At 37.4% G+C, this 16,988-nt stretch overlaps 1 long non-coding RNA gene across 1 annotated transcript in view; it reads left to right on the top strand.

Annotated features, from left to right (window-relative positions):
- The first annotated feature begins 280 nt into the window (after positions 1 to 280).
- Positions 281 to 16,988, top strand: part of LOC134737891 (uncharacterized) — a 46,467-nt gene continuing 29,759 nt past the window's right edge. Inside the window, exon 1 of the long non-coding RNA XR_010123291.1 lies at positions 281 to 412. This is a non-coding gene — a long non-coding RNA (uncharacterized LOC134737891). The remainder of the gene's footprint in view (positions 413 to 16,988) is intronic.

Below are 16,988 nucleotides of genomic sequence, written 5' to 3' on the forward strand. Positions count from 1 at the left end.
TTTTTTAGCACACCCACAAGGTCCTGCTTGATCTTATTTCTGCTAATCTCTCCCATCTCAGGTCCTGTTAAACACTCACTGTATCCATTGCTTTAGCTCAGTTGAATTCTTTGCAGTTCTCCAAATAGTCCAACAGCCAGTGCTTCTTTGCCAGTGTTTCCTCTGACCAAAATAGCTCTCTGGCTATTTTTTTTTTCACCTGGCTAATGCTTAGTGTCCTCACTAACAAACGTCCATTTTGTAGTCTACCTTTAAAATTTGAAATAGGTGGGGGGAGGAGCCAAGATGGCCGAATAGGAACAGCTCCGGTCTACAGCTCCCAGCGTGAGCGATGCAGAAGACGGGTGATTTCTGCATTTCCATCTGAGGTACCGTGTTCATCTCACTAGGGAGTGCCAGACAGTGGGCTCAGGTCAGTGGGTGAGTGCACCGTGCGCCAGCGGAAGCAGGGGCGAGGCATTGCCTCACTCGGGAAACGCAAGGGGTCAGGGAGTTCCCTTTCCAGGGGTGACAGACGGCACCTGGAAAATCGGGCCACTCCCACCCGAATACTGTGCTTTTCCGACGGGCTTAGGAAACGGTGCCCCAGGAGAGTATAGCCCACACCTGGCTCAGAGGGTCCTACGCCCACGGAGTCTCGCTGATTGCTAGCACAGCAGTCTGAGATCAAACAGCAAGTCGGCAGCGAGGCTGGGGGAGGGGTGCCGGCCATTGCCCAGGCTCGCTTAGGTAAACAAAGCAGCCTGGAAGCTTGAACTGGGTGGCGCCCACCACAGCTCAAGGAGGCCTGCCTGCCTCTGTAGGCTCCACCTCTGGGGGCAGGGCACAGACAAACAAAAAGACAGCAGTAACCTCTGCAGACTTAAATGTCCCTGTCTGACAGCTTTGAGGAGAGCAGTGGTTCTCCCAGCACGCAGCTGGAGATCTGAGAACGGGCAGACTGCCTCCTCAAGTGGGTCCCTGACCCCTGACCCCCGAGCAGCCTAACTGGGAGGCACCCCCCAGCAGGGGCAGACTGACACCTCACAAGGCCGGCCAGGTACTCCAACAGACCTGCAGCTGAGGGTCCTATCTGTTAGAAGGAAAACTAACAGAAAGGACATCCACACCAGAAACCCATCTGTACATCACCGTCATCAAAGACCAAAAGTAGATAAAACCACAAAGATGGGGAAAAAACAGGGCAGAAAAACTGGAAACTCTAAAAAGCAGAGTACCTCTCCTCCTCCAAAGGAACGCAGTTCCTCACCAGCAACGGAACAAAGCTGGACGGAGAATGACTTTGACGAGCTGAGAGAAGAAGGCTTCAGACGATCAAATTACTCCGAGCTACGGGAGGATATTCAAACCAAAGGCAAAGAAGTTGAAAACTTTGAAAAAAATTTAGAAGAATGTATAACTAGAATAACCAATACAGAGAAGTGCTTAAAGGAGCTGATGGAGCTGAAAACCAAGGCTCAAGAACTACATGAAGAATGCAGAAGCCTCAGGAGCCGATGCGATCAAATGGAAGAAAGGGTATCAGCCGTGGAAGATGAAATGAATGAAATGAAGCGAGAAGGGAAGTTTAGAGAAAAAAGAATAAAAAGAAATGAGCAAAGCCTCCAAGAAATGTGGGACTATGAGAAAAGACCAAATCTACGCCTGATTGGTGTACCTGAAAGTGACGGGGAGAATGGAAACAAGTTGGAAAACACTCTGCAGGATATTATCCAGGAGAACTTCCCCAATCTAGCAAGGCAGGCCAACATTCAGATTCAGGAAATACAGAGAACGCCACAAAGATACTCCTCGAGAAGAGCAACTCCAAGACACATAATTGTCAGATTCACCAAAGTTGAAATGAAGGAAAAAATGTTAAGGGCAGCCAGAGAGAAAGGTCGGGTTACCATCAAAGGGAAGCCCATCAGACTAACAGTGGATCTCTCAGCAGAAACCCTACAAGCCAGAAGAGAGTGGGGGCCAATATTCAACATTCTTAAAGAAAAGAATTTTCAACCCAGAATTTCATATCCAGCCAAACTAAGCTTCATAAGTGAAGGAGAAATAAAATACTTTACAGACAAGCAAATGCTGAGAGATTTTGTCACCACCAGGCCTGCCCTAAAAAAGCTCCTGAAGGAAGCACTAAACATGGAAAGGCACAACTGGTAGCAGCCACTGCAAAATCATACCAAAATGTAAAGACCATCGAGACTAGGAAGAGACTGCATCAACTAATGAGCAAAATAACCAGCTAACATCATAATGACAGGATCAAATTCACACATAACAATATTAACTTTAAATGTAAATGGACTAAATGCTCCAATTAAAAGACACAGACTGGCAAATTGGATAAAGACTCAAGACCCATCAGTGTGCTGTATTCAGGAAACCCATCTCACGTGCAGAGACACACATAGGCTCAAAATAAAAGGATGGAGGAAGATCTACCAAGCAAATGGAAAACAAAAAAAGGCAGGGGTTGCAATCCTAGTCTCTGATAAAACAGACTTTAAACCAACAAAGATCAAAAGAGACAAAGAAGGCCATTACATAATGGTAAAGGGATCAATTCAACAAGAAGAGCTAACTATCCTAAATATATATGCACCCAATACAGGAGCACCCAGATTCATAAAGCAAGTCCTGAGTGACCTACAAAGAGACTTAGACTCCCACACATTAATAATGGGAGACTTTAACACCCCACTGTCAACATTAGACAAATCAACGAGACAGAAAGTCAACAAGGATACCCAGGAATTGAACTCAGCTCTGCACCAAGCAGACCTAGTAGACATCTACAGAACTCTCCACCCCAAATCAACAGAATATACATTTTTTTCAGCACCACACCACACCTATTCCAAAATTGACCACATACTTGGAAGTAAAGCTCTCCTCAATAAATGTAAAAGAACAGAAATTATAACAAACCATCTCTCAGATCACAGTACAATCAAGCTAGAACTCAGGATTAAGAATCTCACTCAAAACCGCTCAACTACGTGGAAACTGAACAACCTGCTCCTGAATGACTACTGGTTACATAATGAAATGAAGGCAGAAATAAAGATGTTCTTTGAAACCAACGAGAACCAAGACACAACATACCAGAATCTCTGGGATGCATTCAAAGCAGTGTGTAGAGGGAAATTTATAGCACTAAATGCCCACAAGAGAAAGCAGGAAAGATCCAAAATTGACACCCTAACATCACAATTAAAAGAACTAGAAAAGCAAGAGCAAACACATTCAAAAGCTAGCAGAAGGCAAGAAATAACTAAAATCAGAGGAGAACTGAAGGAAATAGAGAAACAAAAAACCCTTCAAAAAATCAATGAATCCAGGAGCTGGTTTTTTGAAAGGATCAACAAAATTGATAGACCGCTAGCAAGATTAATAAAGAAAAAAAGAGAGAAGAATCAAATAGATGCAATAAAAAATGATAAAGGGGATATCACCACCGATCCCACAGAAATACAAACTACCATCAGAGAATATTACAAACACCTCTACACAAATAAACTAGAAAATCTAGAAGAAATGGATAAATTCCTCAACACATACACCCTCCCAAGACTAAACCAGGAAGAAGTTGAATCTCTGAATAGACCAATAACAGGAGCTGAAATAGTGGCAATAATCAATAGCTTACCAACCAAAAAAAGTCCAGGACCAGATGGGTTCACAGCCGAATTCTACCAGAGGTACAAGGAGGAGCTGGTACCATTCCTTCTGAAACTATTCCAATCAATAGAAAAAGAGGGAATCCTCCCTAACTCATTTTATGAGGCCAGCATTATCCTGATACCAAAGCCTGGCAGAGACACAACAAAAAAAGAGAATTTTAGACCAATATCCTTGATGAACATTGATGCAAAAATCCTCAATAAAATACTGGCAAACAGAATCCAGCAGCACATCAAAAAGCTTATCCACCATGATCAAGTGGGCTTCATCCCTGGGATGCAAGGCTGGTTCAACATACGCAAATCAATAAATGTAATCCAGCATATAAACAGAACCAAAGACAAAAACCACATGATTATCTCAATAGATGCAGAAAAGGCCTTTGACAAAATTCGACAACCCTTCATGCTAAAAACTCTCAATAAATTATGTATTGATGGGACGTATCTCAAAATAATAAGAGCTATCTATGACAAACCCACAGCCAATATCATACTGAATGGGCAAAAACTGGAAGCATTCCCTTTGAAAACTGGCACAAGACAGGGATGCCCTCTCTCACCACTTCTATTCAACATAGTGTTGGAAGTTCTGGCCAGGGCAATGAGGCAGGAGAAGGAAATAAAGGGTATTCAATTAGGAAAAGAGGAAGTCAAATTGTCCCTGTTTGCAGATGACATGATAGTCTATCTAGAAAACCCCATTGTCTCAGCCCAAAATCTCCTTAAGCTGATAAGCAACTTCAGCAAAGTCTCAGGATACAAAATCAATGTACAAAAATCACAAGCATTCTTATACACCAATAACAGACAAACAGAGAGCCAAATCATGAGTGAACTCCCATTCACAATTGCTTCAAAGAGAATAAAATACCTAGGAATCCAACTTACAAGGGATGTGAAGGACCTCTTCAAGGAGAACTACAAACCACTGCTCAAGGAAATAAAAGAGGATACAAACAAATGGAAGAACATTCCATGCTCATGGGTAGGAAGAATCAATATCATGAAAATGGCCATCCTTCCCAAGGTAATTTACAGATTCAATGCTATCCCCATCAAGCTACCAATGACTTTCTTCACAGAATTGGAAAAAACTACTTTAAAGTTCATATGGAACCAAAAAAGAGCCCACATCGCCAAGTCAATCCTAAGCCAAAAGAACAAAGCTGGAGGCATCACGCTACCTGACTTCAAACTATACTACAAGGCTACAGTAACCAAAACAGCATGGTACTGGTACCAAAACAGAGATATAGATCAATGGAACAGAACAGAGCCGTCAGAAATAATGCCACATATCTACAACTATCTGATCTTTGACAAACCTGAGAAAAATAAGCAATGGGGAAAGGATTCCCTATTTAATAAATGGTGCTGGGAAAACTGGCTAGCCATATGGAGAAAGCTGAGACTGGATCCCTTCCTTACACCTTATACAAAAATCAATTCAAGATGGATTAAAGACTTAAATGTTAGACCTAAAACCATAAAAACCCTAGAAGAAAACCTAGGCATTACCATTCAGGACATAGGCATGGGCAAGGACTTCATGTCTCAAACACCAAAAGCAATGGCAACAAAAGCCAAAATTGACAAATGGAATCTAATTAAACTAAAGAACTTCAGCACAGCAAAGGAAACTACCATCAGAGTGAACAGGCAACCTACAAAATGGGAGAAAATTTTCGCAACCTACTCATCTGACAAAGGGCTAATATCCAGAATCTACAATGAACTCCAACAAATTTACAAGAAAAAAACAAACAACCCCATCAAAAAGTGGGCGAAGGACATGAACAGACACTTCGGCGAAGGACATGAACAGACACTTCTCAAAAGAAGACATTTATGCGGCCAAAAAATACATGAAAAAATGCTCACCATCACTGGCCATCAGAGAAATGCAAATCAAAACCACAATGAGATACCATCTCACACCAGTTAGAATGGCAATCATTAAAAACTCAGGAAACAACAGGTGCTGGAGAGGATGTGGACAAATAGGAACACTTTTACACTGTTGGTGGGACTGTAAACTAGTTCAACCCTTATGGAAGTCAGTGTGGCGATTCCTCAGGGATCTAGAACTAGAAATTCCATTCAATACAGCCATCCCATTACTGGGTATATACCCAAAGGACTATAAATCATGCTGCTATAAACACACATGCACATGTATGTTTATTGCGGTATTATTCACAATAGCAAAGACTTGGAACCAACCCAAATGTCCAACAATGATAGACTGGATTAAGAAAATGTGGCACATATACACCATGGAATACTATGCAGCCATAAAAAATGATGAGTTCATGTCCTTTGTAGGGACATGGATGAAATTGGAAATCATCATTCTCAGTAAACTATCGCAAGAACAAAAAACCAAACACCGCATATTCTCACTCATAGGTGGGAATTGAACAATGAGAACACATGGACACAGGAAGGGGAACATCACACTTCGGGGACTGTTGTGGGGTGGGGGGAGGGGGGAGGGATAGCACTGGGAGATATACCTAATGCTAGATGATGAGTTAGTGGGTGCAGTGCACCAGCATGGCACATGTATACATATGTAACTTACCTGCACATTGCGCACATGTACCATAAAACCTAAAGTATAATAATAATAATAATAATAAAAAGAAAAAAAATTTGAAATAGGTGACTCAGATATTTCTGCATCATTTTCCCCCATGAAATATAATCTGGGGGATTATATTTGCTTCTGACCATGATGGAGTAACTCATACCAGACTTTTCCTCCTATCAGAAACAACTGTAAAACTGGACAAATATATGTGGCATCGTCTCTTTGTAAGCTTTGAACAATAGACAGTGCAGGACTGTGATGCTTGAGAGAAGGGAAACACAAGGGTTATGATATGGTTCAGTTCTGTGTCCCCACCCAAATCTCATGTTGAATTGTAATTCTCAATGTTGGGGGAAGGACCTGGTGGGAGGTAACTGGATCATGTGGTTGGATTTCCCCCTTGCTGTTCTCATGGTAGTGTGTAAGTTCTTATGAGATCTGATGGTTTAAAAGTGTGTGGCACTCCCCTTTGCTCGCTCTCTCTGCTGTTGCCATGTGAAGATGTGCTTGTTTCCCCTTTGCCTTGTCATGATTATAAGTTCCCTGAGGCCTCCCCAGCCATGGCTCCTGTACAGCCTACAGAACTGTGAGTCAATTAAACTTCTTTTAATTTTATTCTTTATCCTTTAGGATTTGGTTGAAGTTACAGAGAAGTAATACCAGACAGAAAACCAAATCCATAGAAAAGAATAAAATTAAGTACCTAAGCTACTCAGTCCCAGGTAGTTCTTTATAGCAATGTGAGAATGGACTAATACAGGATGGGAACTATGTTTGCCCTCATCTTTCTGCCTGACTCCAGTATAGGCTGATGGGGTCAAGCACATTATGGTGATTTTTCTGAGCTGAGCAGGCAGAGGTGAGAGTTCAAGACTGCTTAAGTGCCTGGAATTTATGTAGCAGGGTACTAGACTACAGGGAGATTATGGGGTGCCATTTGGAGATTCCTTCATTGGGGAGGGAAAGGGAGAGGGAGAGAGAGACAAAGACAGAGAGAAAGAAGAGAAGAGAAGAGAGGCAGGAACTGGAGTGGAAAAATATTTGAAGAAACAATGGTTGAAATTTTTCAAAATTGGTAACAGATGTAATCTTTACATACCTAAGTTCCGCATACTCAAACAAGATGATTCCAAAAAACCCCATTAGCTAAGCACATTGCAATCAAATTGCTAAAAACTAAAGACAAAGAGAAAAATCTTAAAAGCAGGTAAAGAAAAAATACTTTGCACAGAGGAGACCAATGATACAAATTATGGTAATTTCTAAATGGAAGGATGGAAGGGAGAAGACAATGGAACTGTATTGGTAAAGTGCTAAACAAACAAACAAGCAAAGCTCCTCAAAATACATATCCACCCAGCATTCTATATTTAGAGAATATACCCTTCAAAAGTGAAAGTAGAATAAGGATGCATTAGCATAAATGAAAGTTGAGAGCATTCATCACCAGTAAGCTTTAACTGTGAAAAATCCTTTAGGATTTGGTTGAAGTTACAGAGAAATAATACCAGATGGAAAACCAAATCCATAGAAAAGAATAAAGAGCACTTTGCAATGGTAATTATGTGGATAAATACAAAATATGACAATTTTTTTCTTAATTTTATTAAAAGACAGTTGTTTAAAACAAGTGGCAAGATGGTAGACTAAACCACAATCATATTGATTAAATATAAATAGACTGAATACTCCACTTGAAAAGCAGTAATTGTCAGATTTTATAAAAAAGCAAGATCCAACTATATGCTCTCTAAGGAGATATATTTTAAGTATAGTGATACATATATTGCAATTGAAAAAGAGATGGGAAAAGATATACCACACAAATAATAAGGATGAGAAAGCTTGAGTGGCAATATTAATGTCAAAGTAGCCCTAATTATAAGGATTCACCAGAGACAGAGACCATTTGTGATATTTAATAAAAGGGTCAATGCATTATAAAGACAAAACAATTATAATGTGTATGCACCTAATAACAGAGATTCAAAATACATGAAGCAAAAATTGACAGAACTAGAGGGAGAAACAAGCAAATCTACAATCATCTTAGAGACTTTAACACCCCTTTCTTGGTAGTTGATAGAATAGGCAAAAAGACAAGACTTGGATGATCTAATCATCTATCAAATTCCTTGACAAAATTGTCACCTATGGAACACTCCACCCAACAACTTCAGAACATGTTCTTTGCAAATGCATGGGGGAACATTCCCCTCCAGTATGATAAAATGCTTTTATAAACTTCAAAAGATTGAAATGGAAAAGGATATGTTCTCTGACCACAGCAGAATTAAATGAGAAAATGAGAGAGAAGTTCTCTGTTACCCTTCTCATAAGAGAACTTTGTGATCAAGTTCTTGTTCTTTAGCAAAAAGGAAATGCCCTGAGCCTTACCTTACTAAATGGAGTTGTGAAGTCATTCTCTTAATCAGAAGGACTGGTTTAAGACTCACATTGGAATGTATACATCCAAATGAATTCTCTCTCTGTTTCTCTCTCACTCTAGGTCTAGTTAGATAATTAGTAACATAAATAGTGATACAGATCAACAGCTACTTTATAAACATACATAATGTTAATATATATAATTTAAGCCTTCAGTTTGAAATAAATTAGATTTACAGAAGAATTGTAAAGACAATACAGAGTTCCTGCATACGCTGTACCCACTTTCACTTAATTTGAACATTTTACATAACCATGATAAAGTTACTAAACCTACGATATTAACTTTGGTGCAATGCTATTAGCTAAGTTACACACTTTATTTGGATATCACCAATCATTCTACAATCAATGCCCTTTTTCTCTTCCAGGAATGAGTCCAGGATACTACACTGCCTTTAGTTACATGTCTCCTTTCTCTCCTGTAATCTATGACAGTTTCATAGTTTTACCTTTTCTTAATGACTTTGACATTTTTGAAGAGTATTAGGTATTTTGCAGAATGTCCCTCAGTTTGGGTTTACTGATGATTTCTCATGATTAGCTTGGAGTTACGGGTTTTGGGGAAAGATACCACTGAGGTGAAGTATTTTTTTCATCACATTATATCAAAGGCTACCTGACATCAATGCGACTTTTTACTGGTGCTGTTAAATGTGATCATTTGGATAAGGTGGTGTCTTCCAGGTTTCTCCATCGTGTAGTTATCACGTTACCTTTTCTATAGTTTATTCTTCAGGGGCAAGTCACTAAGCGCAGCCCATTCTCAAGGGGAAAAGAATTAAGCTCCATCTCCTGGAGGGTGGATTATCAAAGAATTTGTGTACTTATTTTAAAAATAATAAATATTTGGGCAAGATACTTTGAGGCTATGTAAATATTCTGTTTCTCTGTAATGTTTTGCCCATAATTTTAGCGTTCATCTGTGAATCTTGCCACAGTTATTACTGTGGTGTCCTAAGGGTTGTTTTCTATGACTTTCATTCCTTCTTCATTTATTAATGAGAATTCTTTTGTAGGGAAGAGCTGTCCCTTTTCTTTCATTTATTTATTTATTCTATCCTTGATTTGCATTAGCATGGGCTCATAGATGCTTATTTTATTCTTAGAGTTTCTAGTTGAAACTTCTTACTGATTATGTGGCTTCGAGGGGCATCGGCCCCACGTTGGTGAATGCTGCCATCCTATTTCTCCTTCCCAGATTGCGGACAACTTGTCTGCCTTGTGATCTCAGTTAATGGATGAGATAAAGACAAGTTGTTACTTTCCACTTTGTGCAGCATTTTTCTTGTTGTAAAGGTGCGAGTGATGCTTTTTTTTCAGCTCTCTGCATCTCTGGGCTGAAACCAGAAGTCTATTTAATGTATTTTAATGTAATGTGTACTATATTATGACATAACATAATACAATATAATGTAATAAATCAATCATAAGACGATATTTTGGGGATAAGGAGGAGATACACTGATATTAACTAGGTATTAGATGATATTAATTTGTTAATTTTGTTAGATGTGGTAGTGGTATTATAATGACCTTTGTTTTTAGGATGGCATGATAAAATATTTAGGGGTGAAATACGATCTTTTTGTCTTACTTTGTTTTGTTATTGCTGGGGTATTTTAAGGGGACTGTTTGATCATGGAGTCCTAAAGATTGAAATTGAAAGGGAGTTCACCCAGATTGCTGGTATATATGAAAAAATTTGGGCCTGATTGACTTCAAGCTTTTGCCTGAATTGAGTCAATATGTAGAGAATTGTGACTGTTCTTCCAGTTTTTAGAGTGAGTCACCTCCTAGACCCAGAGTGCTTTGAAAAGGAGGCAGGTACACTTGAGAAAGAAAATTTCAAAAACATCACAAATGCATATGGAGACTACTTTGCTTAACCTTCCCAAAGGAACCTGCAGACATTTGCCATGGTCACTACACACAGAATAGGTAAATACCTCAAACTTCTAAGGCTTACTGAGCATTCCATTTGGAAGAAATATCTAAAAGTATAAAGGAGAAAATAATTTCTCATAATCACACCACTGAGAGCTTTTTTTTTTTCTTGATGTTATAATCCTAAGTTCTTCTATTTCCTATGTTCTCATCATCAGTTTTTTGGTAACAATTTCTTTAAACAGGAAGCAAGGTGAATGAATAGTGAGTGTTCAAATGTCACATTATTTGCTAATTAGTAATTAAACTGTAAAACAGGACAGACTGTTTTCCCCATGCTATTACAACATTTGGTTGTTAATGATGATAAACTAGAATACCTGGGCTTCAGAAACTTAAGTTCTTTGTGTGAAGCTTGACAGTCTTTGACAGAACTTACTTACGGACTGTCTCAGTGTAAAATATGCAAATAATAAGAAATAAGCCAAAACTTATGTGAGAATAGGCATGGTTACTGATATTACCAAAACATAAGCTTTTTATTTCTATTATACTTTCATAAATAATCCTTTAAGAATCTTGCTTAGGATCTAAATCAGTCCCATTCTTGGCAACTCAGATAGGTTCTTTATCCCTTGATGAGACCTAATCTATTAATATAAGCCATTGTTATTTGAAAGTAACATTGTGTATTTGTAGAAGAGATAAGGCAGTTATTAGGTTTGCTTGACTGTACTGTATTTCCTCAAACATACTGTAGTATCCTAGTGTCTGTGCGTAAGATGTTACTTGTTTTCCATAATTTATGAGCCATTGCAACCATGGGTCAACACAAAGGAACTGATGGAGACAGGCAGCTAACAAGTCAAAAAAAACAGAATCAGCTTCCCTGTGAGGAAGAACAAAACTATAATGATTAAAATTGATCTTCAGGCTGATAGTGAAGAGGCAGATAAAGTATAAAATTGTGAAGCATATCAATAAAGTAAACATGGATCTGTATACTAAATCCCTGAGTGCTATAGCCAGGGATTACCTTTGTTGGGTAAATTGAATTTAATACTACTTTTCAAGGTGAGATGGTAAATAGTGAAGCTTCCTACTTAAGTAAATAATGTCAAGTCTAGAAGTATAAGTAGATTCAAAATAGAATCAGTTTGATATACTATTGATAGATTAGAAATTAAGATGACATTTCAGAAATAGCCATCTTTAGGGGTAGATTTCCTATATAGAAACAATCAAGCTCTCTCAAAATGTCTCTTCCTTTTTTATCAGGAAGAAATACTTGGCTTATTTGGACTGTTAGTTTTACACTTTGACTTTCTTCTTAATTTGTTCAAGATGTTTAAGTAGTTTTGGAGGTCAAATTTCTTTCTTGTACCAACCCTTTATAATGGATTTGATCTTTTGGGCCTGAGCCTCCATTTACTCCATGAGGGGCCTTTAAAAATTATTTAAATATTGTTTCATTCAAAGTGAGCATATATACATATATATATAGATAGATAGATAGATAGATAGCACTACTAGGTGCTGTGGAGAATTATGATAAAAATAGTAATATTAATAATAACTAATATTTATTAGAATTTCCTGTTAGCTGGATACTGTTCTAAGTGGTTTTTTTGTTTTATTGCACTCCAGCCTGGGTGAAAGAGCAGAGTGATCATAGGAAACTGTAGCCTTGAACTACTGGGCTTAGATCCTCCCATCTCACTGTCCCAGGTACCTGGGACTGCAGGCATGCAACACCACATCTGGCTAATTTAAAAGACAAAAATTTTTATTTACAGAGAGTCTCACTATGTTGCCCAGGCTGGTCTCCAACTCCTGGGCTCAAGCGGCCCTCCTGCCTCGGCCTCCCAAGTAGCTGAGATTACAGGCGTGAGCCATTGTGCCTGGCTTGTTCTAAGTGCTTTACATGTATGAAATCATTTAAATGCTCATCACAAGTTTATGAAGTAGGCACTGTTATAATCCCCATTTTCCAGTTGACAAGACTGAGGTGAGGAAATGTTAAGGAAAAGTCAGAATTCCATCCGGATGCTTGGCTCATACTCTAATCATGAGGCTAAACTGCTTCTCACTACACGTATCTTCATAATAACTGTGTTTTAAGTCTTGAACTTGCGTTTTAAGTCTGGTGGAGGCATAAGAAGTTTAAAAACAAAGAAACAAAATCCTGAAGAAGTTCGTAAACTTCTAGTGAATGAGAGAAATGATAGAAATCTCTTCTTCCCCTAAAGTCCCAAAATCCTTTGGGGGAGAGGAGATGAGTCTCCTTTTGACAAGTGTTATCAAAGTAGACTGTTTTCACATACACAAGGGAACTCGATAGGGCATTCCTGATGCATATAATAAAATGAGTAAATGCTGTGATGGGAGGAAATGCCTAGTATGTTGTTCTTGGGTTAATTTGATACAACAAAGGCAGTTTTGTTGTGAGTCAGTAGAGGGGGTAGTGTAGAAAAGTGGAAGTTAGAAGAGTGCCAGATCCTAGAGGACTAACGATGGGTTTAAACCACAAAAAGTGTAGCTTTGCCATTGAAATAAAAGTTTGGGGTCTTATTTTTACAAGTTTCTCCCTGAAATTATTTCTTGACATTCATTAGCTCAGCAATGTATCTAAATAAAGCTTTTTTGGTTTCTATTATAATAGATGTTTTTCCTTTTTCTTCCCTCTGAAAAGTATCAGTAGTTAGCATTTTTTGCACATTATTTGAAAATCTAGGTGTTACATGATATTCTTATTGCCAGAGGGACATTCTGTAGGCTCTTTATAAGTGATTTTAGGATTCAGATCCTTACTATACTTTTATTAGCACTAATATTTTATCCAACTAGAAAATTAAACCTCTTCTTCAAAATTAATTCATCTAAATGTCTGTAAATTAAAGGAACAACCAAAGATTCTTTATGTGGTGTCAAACACTCCTTGTTTCTACACTAGTATAAAACAAAGGCTGTTTTTAAATGTATTTTGCCCACAGTATCTGAATTTCAAATCTTCAATAAAATCTGGTTCATATTACTACCTTTAGCTTTATTTTCTAAAAATAACTGATGCTTCAGTATGGTTATAATCGTAAGTTCTAACCATCGTAAGAACATAGGAAATAGAAGAACTTACGATTATAATTATAATTTAATTTTATGCCATCTCATGGCTTGTCAGAAATGCTTTGTATCAAGATTTCAAAGTGTGAACAGATTTCCTGCCACATTGATTAAGTTTGTAATTTTGGCTATTTTCCCAGCATCGAGGTCTCTGCCTTGTGTTTATGCAGGAGACTCGTAGCTTAAATTGTACTTTAAGGTTTTGTTTCTTGTTTTTAAATTAACATATGTTTAATTTCTAGTTTCTTTGTAGTCCTTTACAACTTTAATTAGGTAATAAAATGGATTTACTCTGATTTCTCTAATAAAATTTTAAATTTATTAAATATGAAATTTAGCAAATTTAATAAATCTTTTTATTCATGTACTATACAGCTCATCTTATATGCAGAGGTAATAATTGAATGTGGAACTTGTTTCCAATTACATAGATGTCTTAATATCCACTTTATCATCTCTAACTAAGGATGTGTTTTTTATTTTGAGGTGGCAACAGAACAGAAAAGAAAACAGTGAATTGAGTAATGGGCTTAGCATTGCTGCTGCCTGGTTGTGTAACTTTGGTAAACTTCTTTGGGATTTGGTACTAACTTACAAGTCTTTGCAGTTTAGACAGTTAGATATGACTGAATGGCTGAACAAATTTTAATAGCGTATGCTTCTTTTATACTATTCATTTACCCAGTAGAGATTTAATTGACCACCTGCTAAATGTGAAGCACTATTCTTGCCATTACCTTTTTAATCTTTGATTTGGAGTCCGCCAACATTCTGGAATTTCCACTATCAATTTATAACATTTACTTTCCCCTCCATTACCGGGATGGCCACTTCTTATCAGTAAGGTCATGGAGGGAGGAAAAAAAAATTGGGGGCTAGACTTCCTGTTCTTAACATACAGAAGCAATTAGCTTGTGAGGGAGTATGCAGTATTTTGGATTTCTGCCTTCTTCCTTCCATAATTTTTTTAAAAAAAGGTTCATATGTTTTGTGTGTGTCTTATGTAACAGTAATCTGTGTTATGAACTTAAATGACAAGGATCACTATTTCACATCTTTAGAGATTGACCACAGAGGTAATAAGTAACTCTTATTAAATAACTGTATGCATCATTTTTTATGTAAAACTCTTATTTGGATGCACCCCTTTGAGAAAAGACTTAGACTCCTTCAAATATCACTGTGATATTTACTAATAAGCTCAGTTTACGGTGCAGCAACTAAGGTTGTGTTTTTTTTTTTTTTTGTTAAGTTCAGTTCAGCAAATATATGTGAAAAGCTTCTGGGTAAATTTATATTTATATTTATGGAAAAACAGACAATTTTATTAATGCCTGTATTTTTCTAGTTCAGTGTTTGTCAAACTTCAAGTTTTAACACGTTGATCATGAAACCAATTGAATTGTGACCAGTATTTTAAAAGGAAAGATTAAAAAAACAAAGTAAAATATCAGTATATACGAAGTAGTAAGTATTGTTTACTAAACTTTGGTTTTATTTAAGTACATATCTACATACTATGTCAGTGAGAAACATTTTTCAATTTTTTTTTTGAAAAACATTTCAAAAGCTAAAAAAGAAGTTTGAAAACCAGTTTGTAAGTACACCTGGGGTAAAGGTATGCTTCTTGTGGCATAAGTTGCCTGGAACAACTGAGGGTGAGAATGGGGATGCACTCTTATCATAAACTTGTGCCAAAGCATAAGGATGTGAGTGCTGGGAGCAAAGCAGTTCTCACCACTTCTGCAGTTTTCTATTGCAGCATTTTAAGTAATACAGGAACAAGTGGACTGGAACCAAAGGCAAAGAGGGATGGTGATGGTTAAGGGTAGGACTGAATTCATTGTCCACAGGCTAAGTGCATATACATATGTGTTTGGGAGAAGGCAGCACGTAATAGTTCTTAACCTACTCTGAGATAAGGTTGTCCATATTTCTTAAAGTATACATGTAAATCAACAATGAAATTATTTTTTAGGCACTAATGCATAGTGGTAAGAAGTGACTTGAGAATCACAGTGCTAGAGTTTGAATCACTGTTGTACTACTTGCTAGCTGTGTGACCTTGGGCTTGCTTTAACTCTCTGCACTTTGTTTTCCAAATTTAGAAAGCAGAGATAATAATACCTGTCTCATTGTGTTGTTGTGAAGATTATATGAACTAATATATGTAATGTCCTGAGAACAATGTCTGGCACACATTAAGTTACTTAATTAAAATGAGTTGTCCTTACTGTTATTATTAGACATGAGCTAGATAACAGTGGCCTGTGCATGGGAAAGATTATTTTAATTCTGATGTAGTCCAGTTTATCTATTTTTTTCTTTTGTCTCTTATGCTTTGGTGTCATATCTAAAAAACTAATGCCTAACTCAAGATCACAAAGATTTACTCCTGTATTTTGTAGTTTTAGCTCTTTAGAGCTAGGATTCATTTTGAGTTAATTTTCATATATGTTGTGAGGTAGGGGTACAATTTCATTCTTTTGCATGTGGATACCCAGTTGTCCCAGCATCATTTGTTCAGACTATTCTTTCCTCACTAGAAAAATATTTCTTTAAAGAATAGTGAATACTTTTTCTTCTTTTTAACTGCTGTCACTCAGTTGGAAAAAGAATGATGAATAATTTTAAATGATTTTCCTCCAGGTAAATTTAAGTCTTTTTGTTTAGGTTACACATATTAAGAAATAATGGATTTCTATTTCCATAGGTGTGCTTGATCTTTATAAAGTTCTCTGTCTCTGGAAAAATAAAATAAGGCAAAACAGTCTTCTTAGTAGAGTTATTTTTGCAAGAAAGTTACAAGTCAGTTTTAATTCGTCAATTGGATACTTTTTCCTGCTTGCTAGAGATATTTCAGTATTGGTGATATCTGAGTTATGAAATGTCCATTATGGAAATCTTTGTCATTCACCATACATTTTAGGAATTTGTTTCTGTGTCCATACCAGGAATAATGAATTAAGTTATCTGTTAAAAATACAGATTTTTGCTCAATATACAGTTGTAGAAGAACTCATTGTCCAAATTTGTAAGACTTTTTTTTTTTTGAGATGGAATCTCGCTCTGTCGCTCAGGCTGGAGTGCAGTGGCACGATCTCGGCTTACTGCAAACTCTGCCTCCTGGGTTCAAGCAATTCTCCTGCCTCAGCCTCCTGAGTAGCTGGGACTACAGGCATGTGCCAATATACCCAGCTAATTTTCGTATTTTTAGTAGAGACAAGGTTTCACCATATTGGCCATATTGGCCAGGCTGC

The sequence above is a fragment of the Pongo pygmaeus genome, chromosome 13 (genome assembly GCF_028885625.2).
Source record: "Pongo pygmaeus isolate AG05252 chromosome 13, NHGRI_mPonPyg2-v2.0_pri, whole genome shotgun sequence".
Lineage (NCBI taxonomy): Eukaryota > Metazoa > Chordata > Mammalia > Primates > Hominidae > Pongo > Pongo pygmaeus.